The sequence below is a fragment of the Hippopotamus amphibius genome, chromosome 8 (genome assembly GCF_030028045.1).
Source record: "Hippopotamus amphibius kiboko isolate mHipAmp2 chromosome 8, mHipAmp2.hap2, whole genome shotgun sequence".
In the NCBI taxonomy this organism is placed as follows: Eukaryota; Metazoa; Chordata; class Mammalia; order Artiodactyla; family Hippopotamidae; genus Hippopotamus; species Hippopotamus amphibius.
The window spans coordinates 26,418,383-26,435,201 of record NC_080193.1 but is presented as its reverse complement, the minus strand read 5'-3'; the positions used below and the strand labels follow the sequence as shown (position 1 = coordinate 26,435,201).

At 42.2% G+C, this 16,819-nt stretch overlaps 1 long non-coding RNA gene across 1 annotated transcript; it reads left to right on the top strand.

The window, feature by feature from the left end:
• The first annotated feature begins 995 nt into the window (after positions 1–995).
• Positions 996–15,432, top strand: LOC130858074 (uncharacterized). The gene is made up of 3 exons (XR_009054981.1): positions 996–1,156; positions 14,931–15,011; positions 15,394–15,432. It is a non-coding gene; the product is annotated as an uncharacterized LOC130858074 (long non-coding RNA).
• The last annotated feature ends 1,387 nt before the right edge of the window (positions 15,433–16,819 follow it).

Sequence of the window (16,819 nt, the reverse complement as noted above, 5' to 3'; positions counted from 1 at the left end):
ACCCCAGTGCTGACCTAAAAAAATGCACAATGTGAGAGTTTCCAGTTAAGTTTTATTTGGGGCAAAATGAGGACTGCAGCCCAGAAGACAGCATCCCAGAAAGCTCTGAGAAACTGCTCTGAAGAGGTAGGGGGGAAAGTCAGTATATATGTAATCTTGGTGAAGGAGGAGTACATGCAGTCAAACACATATTTTTGTAGAGGGTTTCTGCTCGTCACGAGGAGCAGACATCACCAGGAAGGAATTTAGTGCTTTTCCTAGATATGAGGAGATGCGAGGATTGGCTCACAAAATCAGCTCCTGAAAACATCTAGCTATCTGTAGACCTGTTCCGCCTGTTTTTCCAAAGCACAGGGTGCCTCATTCCTGGTCTCCACCCTGGATTCCCTTCAGGGGATGTGGAAGGTCAGCAGCTGCAGCAGCACGTGTGATTTAATCCTTGTAGAGGTAGATGGCCCGTGCCCATGGCAAGTGCCAATTTGTAGTTGACATCAGGGAAGGAGCTGGTGACACAACTCCCTGTGATCATGAGAGATTCGGACAACAGGTCCCTAACGGGTTAACTTTGGGTGACTCAGTAGCCAAGTGTAACTATGTTGTGCTGACCTGAACTGACCTGCAGGGTGAAAGACTCGGTTCTAATATGAGGTTGTCTGACTGGTGGAGAGAATTCTGTGACCCCGTCTATAGCCTGAGGTCTGAATTTCTGATGGCCCATTGCATAAGTTAATGGCATGCCTTGTGGAATTGCAATGGTGAATGGACTTCTCCGTAAAGGTTACCCCCTGGCAAAATTTTGAGGGCTGCCATTGGAAAGGGTGTGTCTGGGGACCTGGGAATACAGACACTCAGGGGAGGGCCTGCTACCACATTTCCACAACCCAACCTCACGCTCCAGGGTGCAGCTGAATCATCTTTAGGAGCACATGACATGAGCCAGTCTACCCAGAACCCTTTCTTCTCCTGAGCATTTGGCCTTGGAGCCAGGAGAGTCTGGTCTCTGGCTGAGCACATCTCTTAAATGGAGTAGATATGAAGTCTTACGAATTGAGGGTGTTTCCTCTGCCTTGCAGACAGAGTTGCAGAGAGATCTTGTCGTCATCCTCATCATCGTCATCAGAAGAAGAAGGGTGTAACCACGTGGTGCAGAGGAGAGGTGAGCTGGCCACTCTCTAATTGAAACCCTCCTGTTGCTTGATTTCCATCATTAAGTTTTCCTGGTTTTCCTCCCATCCCCTGGACTCTCCTTCTCGACCCCCTTTGCCAGCGTCTAAATGTTCCATCGAATGCTGAAGCCCCTCAGGTCTTAGACCTGCCCCTTTTTCCTCCATGTACATTCTTGCTTAGAACTATAATCCAGCTGTGGGTAAGCTTTCTCTGTAAAGGGCTAGATAGTAACTATTTTGGGCTTTGCAGACAGTATAATCTCTGTTACAATTACTTGACTCTGCCTTTGTAAAATGAAAGTAGCCATAGATGGTACATAAATGAACATGCATGACTGTGTGCCAATGAAACTTTATTTACAGCATCAGGCAACCAGCCAGATTTACCCACTGGGGCTTAGTTTGCCAACCCTGATCCACGCCCATGGCCACAAATACCACGTATATCACAAACTGCTATATCTCCACCTTGGAGCCCCATGAATGTGTGTCCAGTGGACTACCTGATGTCTCCCCCAGGATGGCTCACTTAATCATGATGACATTATTGACCACCTACTGTGTCCTAAGTACATTGCATAAATTATCTCATTGAATCCTCTGATACTCGGAGTCTATACCTTTGTGCATTGTTTTGTACCACCTCTCAAAGACATCAGACTGAAACCTTACCTCTCTCCCTCTCCACTGCTGCTCCCTCCAAAGCCTTCCTAGGGTCAGGCAGTAGTATCAAGTTTCTCGTGCCTGAAATCTAGGGGTCACCCTTGATTCTTTTTCTCTCTCTCACAACATCAAATGCTGCCAAATCAACTTCCACAATATTCCCTACATCTTTGCACCTCTTTCCATCTCCCCTGCCACCATGTTGACTCAAGCCACCATCACCTCTCACTTAGAAGGCTTGATGTTTTTCTCCAGCTCATGTTTCATGTGGCAGCCAACAGGCAGGCATCACAGTGCAAGTGGGATGGTTAGTAAAGTTTCTCAGATTAGCAAAGATTTGCAGATTGTCAAGGGAGTGGGGGAGGGGTCCAGTCATCCACAGTGAAGCTGATGGACCGACTTTTCTTTTTTTGGTTTGGCGTTGAATATTATATTTTTAAACATTCATCTATTTCTATGCAACAATTCTACTGCTAGTTATTTACCAGAAAACTGCTCACAAGTAACAAAAACCATAGTTAATACTTATCAAGCACTTACTAAGACAGGCGCTGCTATAAAATGTTTGATGGATATTTTTAATTTAATCTCACAATACCCTCATTATGTAATACTACCCTCATTATGTAACACTATTTCTAATCATCCCCCTTAGGAGATAAAAACCTGAGACAGAGAGATTAAGTAATTTGTCCATGGTCACACAGCTAGTAAGTTTGAGTCAGGATTTGAACCCATGCATCTAATTCCTGAGCCTGCTCTCAACCAATACTGAACAGTACTTCTCTTAAAGCTATACAAATGAGTATTTTTAGGATTATTCGTGGCAGAATTGTAAGAGAAATGAAGTTAAACAAATAAGTAAGAGCAAGTAATTCTACCAATAGGGAATCTATGAAATAAATTACAGTAAAATTATGCCATGAAATGTTGAGCAGTAGTTACTAAAAGCAGTGAGGTGGCCCTCTGTGTACTGAAAGATTATGCATGCATTTTTGTTACATATGTACACATATACACACCAATCACACACATTTGTATATTCTGTTTGATGTGAATATAGAATAACCCTGAAAAACTATGCACTGATCTATTTTTTTTCAAAATTTTTACTGTAGTAAAATATATGTAGTAACATAAAATTTACTATCTTAGCAATTTTTAAGTGTAGCGTTCAGTGGGATTAAGTACATTCATATTATTTTGCAACCATCAAGACTACCCGTCTCCAGAACTCTTCTCATCTTGCAAATTGAAACTCTGCCCATTAAATAATAACAGCCCCCCCACTCCCGACTCCCTCCCCTGGCCTCTGGCACCCACCATTCTACTTTCCGTTATTAGGAGTACTGCATTTTTTTATTTGTTTTGTTTTGTTTTTTTGACCATGCTGCACAGCTTGTGGGGTCTTATTTCCCCAACCAGGTGTTAAACCCATGCCCCCTGCAATGGAAGCATGGAGTCCTAACCACTGGACTGTCAGGGAAGTCCCAGGAGTACTGTTTTTTGAAAAATAATAATACTGTAAGTGAATCATGCAATTTTGACTTTCTGTGTCTGGTTTATTTAGCATAATGTCCTCCAGGTTCATTCATGTTGTTGTAAGTGGCAGGATTTCTTTACTTTTAATGCTGAATAATATCCCATTATATATATGCAATGAAAAATATATAGCATTTTCTTTATCCATTTATCTGTAGGCAAACATTTAAGTTGTTTCCATGTCTTGGCTATTGTGAGTAATGCTGCTATGAACGTGGAGAGTGCAGATATCTCTTTTTGAAGATATAATGATTTTTATTACCTTTGGATATATGCCCAGAAGTGGGGTTGGTGGATCATATGGTATTTCTATGTTTAATTTTTTTGAAGAACCTCCATACTGTTTTCCACAGTGGCTGCACCAATTTACATTCCCACCAACAGTGTACCAGGGTTCCCTTTTCTCCACATCTTCACCAACGCTTATAATCTTTGACTTTTGACAATAGCCATTCTGACAAATGTGAGGTGATATACCATTGTTTTTTTTTTAATTTTAAATTTTTATGAAACCTCTTGATTAGTACATTTTTGGGATGAGGGAATTATCTAGGAAACTACCTTTTTTTTACATCTTTTTTCCATGGAGCTTACATTTAATTTAATTTTTTTATTTTGGCTGCATTGGTCTTCATTGCTGCATGCAGGCTTTCTCTAGTTGCAGTGACTGGGGGCTACTCTTTGATGTGGCACATGGGCTTCTCATTGTGGTGACTTCTCTTGTTGCAGAGCATGAGCTCTAGGTGCGTGGGCTTCAGTAGTTGTGGCACGCAGGCTCAGTAGTTGTGGCACACGGGCTTTGTTGCTCCACGGCACGTGGGATCTTCCTAGACCAGGGATCAAACCCATGTCCGCTGCATTGGCAGGTGGATTCTTAACCACTGCACCACCAGGGAAGTCCCTCATTGTGGTTTTGATTTGCATTTTCCTGACGACTAATGATGTTGAGCATCTTTTCCTGTACCTGTTGGCCATTGTATGTCTTCCAATAGTGCTAATCTCTGGGGGCTGGATTAATTGATGCCTTTCACTTATTTTAGCAATCCTCAATTTTGCAACTTTTGGACATCTTATTTTTTTCAGTGGAGAAAAAAAACTGAAAGCAGAAGAGAGAAATCAGTGCGAGAAATGATCAATGCAGTCTGGTGAGATAGGAGGCTAATTTTAAGAAGAGAGACAAGAACTAGTGATGCAGCTCCACAGAGGTTGTGAATGGAATTTCAGAAAGAATATTACTCATTTTGAACAGTCAAGTGCTTCTCAGCTTCCCGCTAGGCTCTCTGTTATTCCTGTAACTTAGCTCCCGCAAGTAACCTGAAAAGGGTCTGCAGGACACAGTCCTTGCTCACCACCCCAGGGTGCACCAGTGGCAAATGACACGCAGAAGGAAGGTGGCACTCTGACCCGGGCCCCTGCAGCTGCACAGCCCCCAGCTCTCATGGACCTGTTGTGATGTTATGTTATCACAGCTGCAGGAAGCTGATGGTGTGTACTCTTGCCTTTGATTGAAGAGTTTCAGCACCATCTAAGGGCAGTCTTCTAAAGCAGCTTCCCCAATTTTCTGTACAATAAGAATGGGGGACACGTGTTTAAGATAAAGGCTCCTGGGGCCTTCCCAGACATCCTGAATCCATATCTCCACGGGTGGGGGCTTAGGGTCTGCACGTTTAAGAACTGTTCTGGGTGCATCAGGCAGCTTGCGGAGTGCTGCTCTAAAGCAGTTGCTCTGAAATGTCTGTGTAGCAGTCTTCTGGAAGCTTGTTAACATGCAGATCCCAGGGTCCTGCACCTGGAGTCTGACTCAGGAGAGGTGCTGCCCCAGATCTCTACATTTTAAAAGCATCAGGGTGATCTGAGTGAGGTCAGAGGTCAGTGAAATGCACTTCAGGAAAGAATATTCTGAAGTCTGCTCACTTTTCAAAGGCCACAGAGATGTAGGGTTTGCCGGTCGCTCACTTTCTCCCGCAGTCCCCTTATTCCAGGACTCTCTCTGCTCTCCTTTGCTTCCCAGGGATGAAATTTACCTGGCTGCCTTGTCCTGTGCTTCCGGGCAGCTTGGCCAATGGGAATATAGAAAGGCAGGAAAGGGAGAAGCCAGAACGCCCCCTCTCTCCATTTTGCCACCTCTGGCAGTTTGGTTGGCTTCCCTGCAAGCATCTTATGTGTTTCCTGAGGTTCCCGCTTTGCCTGTGTCTTTATCCTCCAACCTGAGACAATGACAAGTGGTGATGACGTCCCGCAATCACTAGCCTCCAGCTTGCCTTATCCTCCCCTCTTTGGTTTCTAAGTCCTTCCACCACTGGTTTCCTGGATTGCATTTCCTCCATTTGAAATATCTTGAGTCAGTCCTATTACTCTGCCTGGAGCAGGGCTGGTGCCCTGTCTGTCCCGTTCAGCCTGGAAGTTCGGTCACGACAAAATACCGGTGCTGCGAGGCTAAAAGCACTGGTGCTGGTGGCAAAAACCAGATGAGAGGTCTTACCACCACCTTCTCTAAACGCAGTGGAATATTCTCTGTACCACAGTGATTTCTTTCCCTCCTTCAGCAGCTTGATTATCTTTTCCACCATCATGATTCAGCCGCCGAGGTCCATGGCAGGTGCCAGCTCCACCCGACCCTGACATTGACACTGTGGGCACTGATTCCAGGTCATTGCTCATCACCACGTGTCTCCCCACATTCCTCCACAGAGCACAGTCTTCCCTCCCACCCTCAGAACCCCTTTGAATTTTGTGCTCAGCTCTTTTGTCTTTTCTTTTTAATGGTTTTGTTTTTTCCCTTTTTAAATTGGATTATAATTGCTTTACAGTGTTGTGTTAGTTTCTGCTCTACAGTGAAGTGAATCAGCGATATGTATACATATATCCCCTCTCTCTTGGACCTCCCCCCCCCCCCCCCGCCATCCCACCCATCTTGGTAACCACAGAGCTGAGCTCCCTGTGCTATACAGCAGGTTCCCACTAGCTACCTATTTTACACAAGGTAGCATATGTATGTCAAACCTAACTTAATCATGGGATTATGGCCCACAATAATGTAAAATCACTAGGAGAAGATTTGGAGGGAGATGTGTGCTGAGGAGTTGCCTCACATAGACATGTGACTCACAGGATTTCATCACAACTACTTGGCCACAAACTAGATTAGTATTGATACAACTTAAGCGGCACAGGCTCTTCACACTGACATTCTTCTTGATGACGGTGTTCCTTGGAGAGAGGGGGACAGGCAGACATGAACCTGCTCATCTTAGGTCAGTCTCTGGTCCTGCAGGTAACTCAGTGTGGATACTTTGCTGAGTGTGACTATAGCATATAAAGACCCATGTCTTTCATACAACGTGGCTCTTAAATGCAAGTGCTCTCCATCTGATGCTCAAAGGTGGAAAGAGGGATCTGGTTCATCACTGCAGGAAAACTGTCCACGGTGGGTGTGCTGAGAGATGCTGTGTCTTCACACTGCAGTTCAAGGGCTCCTAAGTTACAAGGTTAAGGGCAACTTTGATTATTCACTATTTCACCCCATGTAATGACTTTACAACTTTATTCTGAAAAAGACATAACTCACCCATTTTATTTTGTTAAAGTATAGAATTTTTTTAAAGGGGCCTGCTGCCCGAGGGAACGCTCTATAGTTCTGGGGTCAAAACTGGAGCCTCAGGCCAAGTGCTTAGGAACAGGAAGAGCTTCTTGGCAGAAATGATTGACACATTTGTAAAGGAGACTTCTATTAACTCTGTGTTTGAAGGATGAAAATGTATAATTATAACTAGCACAGGGCACATACTATGTGCTAGCACTGTTCAAACTAAATCCACACAGAAGCCTGTTCTGCTGATAAGGAAATGGGGACACAGAGAGATTAAGCAACTTCCCTGCTGCCCCACAGCCTGTAGACAGCAGAGTGGCTGTAGAGCCCAGCGTCTGGCTCCAGAATCTGTGGCCCTGACCTCTGCACATCTGCCCATAGGAGCAGAACTCCAGGGTATTAATTTATAGTGTGAAACACAACTGCTGATCATACCAGCTGGTCAGCTTGGTCTGACAGCATAGACTCTTCTCCCCTAAGGACTAAGAGTGGAGTATTATCAGACTCTAAGAGTCTCAGTGGAGGTCGCTTTTTAGGAAGCAACCTCCTTAGCCAGGGCCAGGCTCCCTCTCCCCACATGTACCCCTGGGACTCTGGGTTCGGTGCAGGCCCACTCGGCTGCCACTGGCGGTACAGAGACCCCCACTCACAGCCCTGTTCCTGATGGATAAATACCCTCCCAGAGGCACCCTGTACCCTGTGCCCACATCTGCCCCGGCTGCACATCCCCAGCTCTCCCATTGCTCACAGCTAAGGAGCCGTCTGAGCCCAGGATGGTTCCCTACCTAATTCCCTCGGTGTGTCTACACTGTCCTGGAGTATCTCCCTACATCTCCAGGTTTGTCTACTCTTACCTGCATTGATTCCCTAATAACCCAGGTGTATCTCACTACCTGGGATGTCTCTCTAATTTCCCAGGCATGTCTTTCTTAACCCAAAGTGTCTTTTTTGTTCCCAGGTGCATATATCCTGATCTTATATGTCTCGCTAAATTCTCAAGTGTACTTGTCTGACCTGGAATGACTCCCTAATTCCTAGTTGTGTCTACACTGACCTGGAATATCTCAATTATTCCCCAGGTGTGTCTAAACTGACCTGGCATTTCCCTCTAATTCCACAGGTGTGTGTTCTCTAACCTGGGAAGCTCCTCTAAACCCCCAGATGTGTGTACTCTGACCTGCAATGTTTTACAAACACTCCAGCTATGTCAATATTTACATGCGATGTCTCCCTTACTCCCTGTGAGTGTCTACTCTGACCTTGGATGTTTCCTTATTTCTCCAGGTGTATCTATATAGACATGGGATGTTTCCTAAATTCCATGTTGTGTCGACACTTACCTGGCATGCCTGCTTAATCCCCAAGGTGTGTCTATACTGATGTGGGATGTCTTCCTTATCCCCAGGCATGTCTAATTCCCAAGTGTGTCTACACTGATGTTGGACAGCTCTCTAATTCTCCAGCTGTGTCTAACCAGACCTGGGGTATCTCCATTATTACCCTGCAGTGTATTCACTGAAGAGGGACATCTCCCTACTTCCCTGGCTGTCTCTGCTATGACCTGGGATGTCTCCCTATATCCTCTGGTGTGTCTACTCTGACTTGGTTTCTCTTTAAATAACCCAGATCTGTCTACCCTGATCTGGGATGTCTTCCCAAATACCCAGATGTGCCCACTCTGACCTGTGCTGTCTTAGTAATCCAATTGTATCTACTCTGACCTGGGGTATCTCCCCTACTCCCTAGGTGTGGGTATTCTGACCTGAGATGCTTCACTAATTTTTCAGGTTTGTCCACACTCATGTCAGCTGTTCCTAAGTCCTCTTGTGTGTCTATAATTACTGTAATTACTCAGGCATGTTTATCCTGACCTTGAATTTCTGCCTAATCTACCAAATGTGTTTACACTGACCTGGGATGTCTCAGTTTCCTAGATGTGTCTACCCTGACCTCAGATGTCTCCTTAATTCCCAATCTGCATATACACTGAGATGGGATGTATCCCTAATTTCTGAGTTGTGTCTACCCTGACATGAGATGTCACCTTAATTCCCGGGTGTGTCTATACTGATCTTGGTTGTCTCCCTAGTTTTCCAAGTACACAAACTCTGCCCTGTGATGTACCCCTAATTCCCTAGATGTGTCTACTCTGAACTTGAAAGTCTTCATCACTCCTGAGTATTTCTAACCTGACATGAGACATGCCCTCTAGTTCCCCAGATGTGTCTACTCTTTCCTGGGATAACAGCTAACTCCTGTTGTATCTGCCCTGACCTAGGATTCCTAATACCCCAAGTTTGTCTACTCTGCTCTAGTTTCTCCTTCCTTCCCCAGGGGTGTCATCACTGACCTGAGTATTCTCCCTAATTCCCTAGGTGTGTCTACACTTAGCCAGTGTATCCCCCTAATTCCCTGCCTGTGTCTACATTTTCTTGGGACGTCCCCCTATTTCCTAAAGTATGTCTACCTGGACCTGGAAAGTCTCCCTAATTCCACAGGTGGGTGTTCACTGACCTAGGATGTCACCCTATATCTGCATGTGTGTCTACTCTGACATGATACATTTCCCTAGTTAACTCTGGCAAGTGATCTCTTTCCGATACCCTGTCTTTTGATATCTTCCTAATATCATGGTTGTGTGTACACTGACCTGGGGTGTTTCCCACATCCCCAGCTGTGTCTACTGCTATTGTGAATGGGATAGTTTTCTTTATTTCTTTTTCAGATGTGTTGTCATTAGCAAATAAAAACACACCTGACTTCTGCATATTGATTCTGTACCCTGCAACTTTACTGAATGCATTGATTAGTTCCAATAGTTTTGGGGTTGAGTCTTTAGGATGTCCTCTATATATGGTTATATTATCTACAAATAATGACAATTTTACTTCTTCCTTTCTGTTTTGGATGGCTTTTATTTCTTTCTCTTGCCTGATTGCTCTAGCTAGGGCTTCCAGTACTGTGTTGAAAAAGAGCTGTCTTGTCTTTTTCCCGATCTTAGAGGAAACGCTTTCAGCCTTTCACCATTGAGTATGATGTTAGCTGTGGATTTGTCATATATGGGCTTTATTATGTTGAGATATGTTCCTTCTATACCCAATTTGTTTAGGGTTTTTATCATGAAAGGATATTGTATTTTGCTAAATGCTTTTTCTGCATCTATTGAGATGACCATATGAATTTTATCTTTTATTCTGTTAATGTGTTATATAACATTGATTGATTTGTGAACCATCCTTGTGTCTCGGGGGTAAATCCCACTTGGTCATGGGGTATAACCCTCATTTGGTGTTATTGAATTCACTTTGCTAGTATTTTGTTGACAAATTTGCATCTAAATTTAGCAGGGATACTGGATAGCTTTCTTGTAGTGTCCTTATTAGGCTTTGCTATTGGATAATGCTGGCCTCGTAATACAAGTTTAGAAGTGCTCTCTCCTCTTCAATTTTCTGGAAGATATTGAAAATGATTGGTATTAATTCATCTTTAAATGTCTGGTAGAATTCAGCAGTGAAGCCACCTGGTCCTAGGCTTTTCTGCACTGGGGGAGGGGGGGTTTAATTATTGAGTCAATCTCCTTACTCATTACAGGTCTAGTCAGATTTTCTATTTCTTCCTCATCCAGACTTGGTAAGTTGTATGTGTCTAGAAATTCATCCATTTCTTCTAGGTTTTCTAATTTGTTCACATATAATTATTCTGTAGGATCATTTATTTCTGTAGTTTCAGCTGTAATGTCTCCTCTTTCATTTATGATTTTATTTTACTTTCTTTTTTTGAGTCTTCTTTTTTCCTGAGTCTAGCTGTAGTTTTGTCAATTTTGCTTATCTTTAAAAAACAGCTCTTAGGTCATTTATTTGTTCTATTTTTTATGAGCTCTAATTTATTTATTTCCATTCTAACATTTGTTGTTTCCTTCTTTCTGCTAACTTTGGGCTTAGTGTGTTTTATTTTTCTAGTTCCTTGAAATGTGAAGTTGGTTTCTTTGAGATCTTTTTATTTTCTTAACATATGCATTTGTTGCTATAAAATTCCCTCTTAGACTGTTTCTGCAGCATCCCATAGGTTTTGGTATACTGTGTTTCCATTTTCATTTGTTTTGATTTTTTGTTTTGTTTTGTTTTCCCTTTTGATTTCTTTTTTTACCCATTGCTTTTCTGGGATGTTTTGCTTAGTTTCCACATGCTTGCAGATTTTCCAGCTTTCCTCTTGTTGTTGATTTCTAGTTTCACACAATTGTGACCAGAGAAGATACTTAGTACGGTTTCAATATTCTTAAATTTGCTAAGATTTGTTTTGTGATCTATCATATGATCTATCCTATAGACTATCCCAGGTACACTTGAGAAGAATGTGTGTTCTGCTGCTGTTAGATGCAATTTTCTATAAATATCTGTAGGTCCATTTGGTCTTATGTATGGTTCAACTCCAGTGTTTCCTTGGTATTTTTATCTGAATGATCCATCCATTGATGAAATTGGGGTACTAAAGTCCCCCACTATTATTGTTTATTGTGTATTTCTCCCTTAAGATCTGTTAGTATTTGCCTAATATATTTTGTTGCCTTGGTGTTGTGTGCATATATATTTACAATTGTTATATTGTTGATGATGTGACCATTTATCATTATATATTGACTGTCTTTGCCATGCTATCATTTTTGGCTTAAAGTCTATTTTCTCTGATGTAAGTACAGCTACCCCTGTTTTCTTTTGGTTTCCATTTGCATGTACATTTGTTTCACTTTGAGCCTATGTATGTCCTTAAAGCTGAAGTGAGTCTCTTGTAGGCAGCATATAGTTGGATCTTTTTTTTTTAAATCATTCATCCACTCTAAGAGTTTTGATTGGAGAATTTAGTCCATTTATATTTAACGTGATTAGTGATAGATAAGGGCTTACTGTTGCCATTTTATTAATTGTATTCTGGTCGTTTTGTATTTCAATTCTTTTTCCCCCTGTGTTTCTACCTATCTTTTTTAATTAGTAACTTTCCATGGTGATATGCTCTGTTTTCCTTTTCTCTTTTGAGCATTGCTCTAGGTTTTTGCTTTGTGGTTACCAGGAGGCTTACATAAAACATCTTATAGATAAAACAATCGATTTTAAGCTGCTGATGACTCAACTTTGATCACCTATAAAATCTTCATCCTTTACCCCCTTTTGCATTTTTGATGTTACTATTTACCTTTTTAAGTTTGTGTATTCATTAACAAATTATACTAGCTATAATTATTTTAATACTCTTTCCCCTCAAACTTTATATTATACTTTAGTGTTAATACACCATCCTATTCCAAAATTAGTTTTCTAAGTCTGACTCTATACTTACCTTTTCCAGTGTGTTGTATATTTTATATGTTTTATGTCACTAATTAGCATATTTTCATTTCAACTTGAAGAACTCTTTTCATCATTTCTTGCAATGCCAGTCTAACAGTGATGACTTCCATCAATGTGTATTTGTCTGGGACAGTCTTTATTTCTCCTTCATATCTGAAGGATAACTTTGCTGGGTAGAGTAGTCTTAGCTGGCATTTTCTTTTTTCTTTTAACATTTTGAATATGTCATTCTACTCCCTCTTAGCCTGTAGGGTTTCTGCTGAAAAATCTGATGACTGCCCATTGAGGGTTCCTTTGTAGGTTACAATCTTTTTTCTCTGGCTGCTTTTAGATTCTCTTTTTATAATGAAACTGTCAAAAATCAAAGATAATATGTTTTAGAGAAGGTCTTTTGGCCTTGAGATAATAGGGTGGTCTATTAGCTTCATGAATATGGATGTCCAAGTCTTTCCCCAGGTTTGGGAAATTTCAGCTATTTTTTTTTAAATAAAATTCCTGACTTTTCTCCTACTCTTCTTTTTCTGGAACTGTAATTTTTTTCTAATAATTGTATTTTTGATGGGGTCCTATAGATGTAGGCTTTCTTCACTCTCTTTCATTCTTTTTTTCTCCTCTGATTCAGTTATTTCAAAATTTCTATCCTCTGCCTCATTGATTCTATCTCCTATTTTATCTACTCTGTTGTAGATGCTCTCTATTGCATTTTTCATTTCATTCATTGAATTCTTCAGCTCCAGAATTTGTTTGGTTCTTTTTATGATTTCTCTCAGTTAAATTTCTCATTTTGTTTGTATACTGTTTTCCTGATTTTGCTGAATTGTCTTTCTGTGTTTTCCTGTAGCACACTGAAATTCTCAAAACAGCTAGATCATGAAAGTCCATGCTTTGTGTTATTGAAGGATTATTATTTTTTAGTGATGATACGTTTCCTTGATACTTCATGTTACTTTCAGTTTTGTGTTGCTTCTCTCACATGTCGAGTAGCAGATACCTCCTCAAATCTCTACTAGATGGGTGATACCTACACCCACCTGAAGTTCTGTTATTGTCTGTGGTTTTCTCCCACCTGTGTGGATACACCTGCACCACTCTTCTTGCTCCCTCTTGTGGCAAAATTCTTAAGCTTTTATGTCTTTTCTGGTCCCTACAACTCACCAGGCTGATTCCTGGAAGCCTCTCTTTTGTTTTCCAGAAGGTGGAGCTACTGCTCACATTTGTGGTTTCCCCTTGCCTCCAGATCCTGGTCTGTTTTCGGAGAGTACTCTGTTTACTGGAGCTTGCTCTTGCTGACACACTTGGGGGCATGCATAAGGAGCCAGTGGCAGAGTGGATGAGTTGTGTGTTCAGTACTCAAGGTGTTGGGGGACCCTCAGGTGAGGCTATTCCAGAGGCTCCAGGGTGGACTTGCTGAGTGCGGGTAGCAGGAACTGCATCCCTTTAATGCCTTTTGATATGCTTATCTGCCTCTTTCCAGATCTCCTTTCATCCCCAGTCATGGAGTTCCCACCTCAATACTCTGGCTGTTGCTAGAGAGAAACAAGTTTCTCCAGCAGCATCTAGCCGCAGCTGGGGAAGCCTAACACTCACTCACCAATTTCCCTTTCTCCAAGGGAGAGGTCGCCACCAGCTAGTTTAGCCCTATGGTGTCACCTTGGGAGGGGCAGTGCTGGCAAAGTTCCTCTTATCCTTTCTGGTGCATCTAAACATGTATTTTTTTTTCCTCCAAAGACATTCTGGAATTTCCCATCGGGAAGGCTAGCCTTCTACCAAGTCTCCCTTGTCTGAGGGTTTCTGCCCAAGTTGGCACTCTTCAGGTTCTCTGAAACAGCAGCTCAGTGGGGTTGAACAGGTGTGCTGGCTCTGCCGATTTCATGCCCATACCTGATAGGGTAATGCTCCTCCTGGATCTGTTGATGTAGGATACTATATCCCACAACTCCTTGAGGCACTTTTATTTGTGGATGGGTACCTAATTAGTTGTTTTAAAAGGGGGACAAAAAGGATGGATTCTCACCTTGCCATGATGGCCTGGATATCTTTCTAATACTTCAGTTATATCTACACTAACCTGGGATGTTTCCCTAATTCCACCCTGGTCTGTGCACTTGATCTGCTATATTTACCTAATACCCCAAGTGTGTCTACGCTGACCTGGGATGCCTCCCTATTTCCAGAGGTGTGCCTACCTTAATCTCAGATGTCTTCCTAACTACTGAGGTATGTCTATTCATAACTGGGATATTTGTCTAATTACATAGATGTGTCTACACTGAACAAGGATGGCTTTCTAGAACCCCAGGTATGTATATCTTGACCTGAGATGTGTCCCTAATTTTTCAGATGTATCCACACTGACCTGTGGTGTTTAATTCCCCATGTGTGTCTTCTCAGAGTTGGGATATCTCCCTAGCTCCCCAGATATGTCTACCTTGACCTTGTATTTCACATAAAACCCTAGTACTGGATACCTGAACAGGGATATCTCCCTAATTCACCATATGTCTCTGCTCTGACCTTGGATGTCACACTAATTCCCCAAGTATGTCTACTTTGACCTAACATGTCTCTTTTATTCCCCAGGTTTGTCTAACCCCAACGTGATGTTGTGATGTCTCTCTAATTACCCAGGTGTTTCTACCCTGAGCTGGGATATCTCACTAGTCACCCAAGTGTGTCTACCTGACCTGGAACATCTCCCTAATTTCCCAGGTATATCTAGTGACCTGAGCTGGCTCTCTAAAACCCCAGGTGTGCCTAGTGACGTGTTTCCCTCTTTCATCAGTGGTGTCTACCCCAACATCTGCCTGGTCACTTAGGATTATCTAACAGGCCAGGGGTGTCTCTATAGCTCCAGGGAGAGTCTAAAATGGACTGGAAATACCACTGCTTCTCCAGTATTTCCACTCTGACTCCCAAGTTCCTTAGGACTGTCTACTCTAATATAGGAGTTTGCCCTTAAGTTTGTTCGTTTGTTTTTTATCATAACCTGAGCTGTATCCCTCATCTCTCACTTGTGTCTACTGGGAGTTTGGACATCTCCCTAATACCACAGGTGTATACACACTGACATGTGATATTTCTGTTTTCCCAGGGAAGCTACCATGACCTAGTAGGTCCCCTTTATTCCTCAAGAATTTCTACACTGATGTAAGAAGTCTCTATGTTTCCCCAGGTGTGTTCACTCTTTTTCTAGTTGTTTGCTGTATATTTTATTACAAGTATTTAAACATTGGGTCATTTATATTATAGGAGCATGAGCTCTCAGTTTTCCCATAAATTTTAGGAGCTCTTCCAGTGCATCCACAGGCAGACAGAGCACCATCCCCACCACCAGCTCTACCAGTGCCACCTCCACCCAGAAGAGTTGCCCTCCTCCTCCAACTGCTTTACCATCACATTCTCCTCTTTCAGTACAGTCTCTCAATAATTGAAAACTCCACAGAGAATATGAAATTCACCTGCTGATCTTGGAGAGTCTCCTGGAAAGGTGGAAGGTGGTGGTGGGGCAGCTGCAGCTCATCCTGAGAACATAGAAACTGGTGGCAGACACATTGGGGAACATTTCACCATGTGAACACTGCTTAGGTCTACTCTTTTTTTTAAGAACTTTTATTGAGATACAGTTAACAGACAATAAATTGCATATATTTAGAGTGTACAATTTGGTAGCCCAATCTCCCAGTTCATTCCCCCCCAACCCTCCCAGCTTTCCCCACTTGGTGTCCATTTGTTTGTTCTCTACATCTGGGTCTCTATTTCTGTCTTGCAAATCAGTTGATTTGTACCATTTTTCTATAGTCCACATATATGTATTAATATACAATATTTGTTTTTCTCTTTCTGACTCACTTCACTCTGTATGACAGTCTCTAGGTCCATCCATGTCTCTACAAGTGTCCCAGTTTCATTGCTTTTTACAGCTAAGTAATATTCCATTGTATATATGTACCACATCTTTTTTATCCATCCATCTGTTGATGGACATTTAGGTTGCTTCCATGTCCTGGCTATTATAAATAGTGCTGCAGTGAATACTGGAGTGCATGTGTCCTTTTGCATTATGGTGTTCTCTGGGTATATGCCCAGTAGTGGGATTGCTGGGTCATATGATAACTCTATTTTTAGACTTGCAAGGAATCTCCGTACTGTTCTCCATAGTGGCTGTATCAATTTACATTCCCACCAGCAGTGCAAGAGCGTTCCCTTTTCTCCACACTCTCTCCAGCATTTACTGTTTGTCAATTTTCTGATGATGCCCATTCTAACCAGTGTGAGGTGATAGCTCATTGTCATTTTGATTTGCATTTCTCTAATAGTGATGTTGAGCAGCTTTTCACGTGCCTCTTGGCCATCCGTATGTCTTCTTTGGAGAAATGCCTATTTAGGTCTTCTGCCCACTTTTTGATTGTTTTTTTTTTTTTTTTGATATTGAGCTGAGTGAACTATTTACATATTTTGGAGATTAATCCTTTGTCTGTTGATTCGTTTGCAAATGTATTCTCCCATTCTGAGGGTTG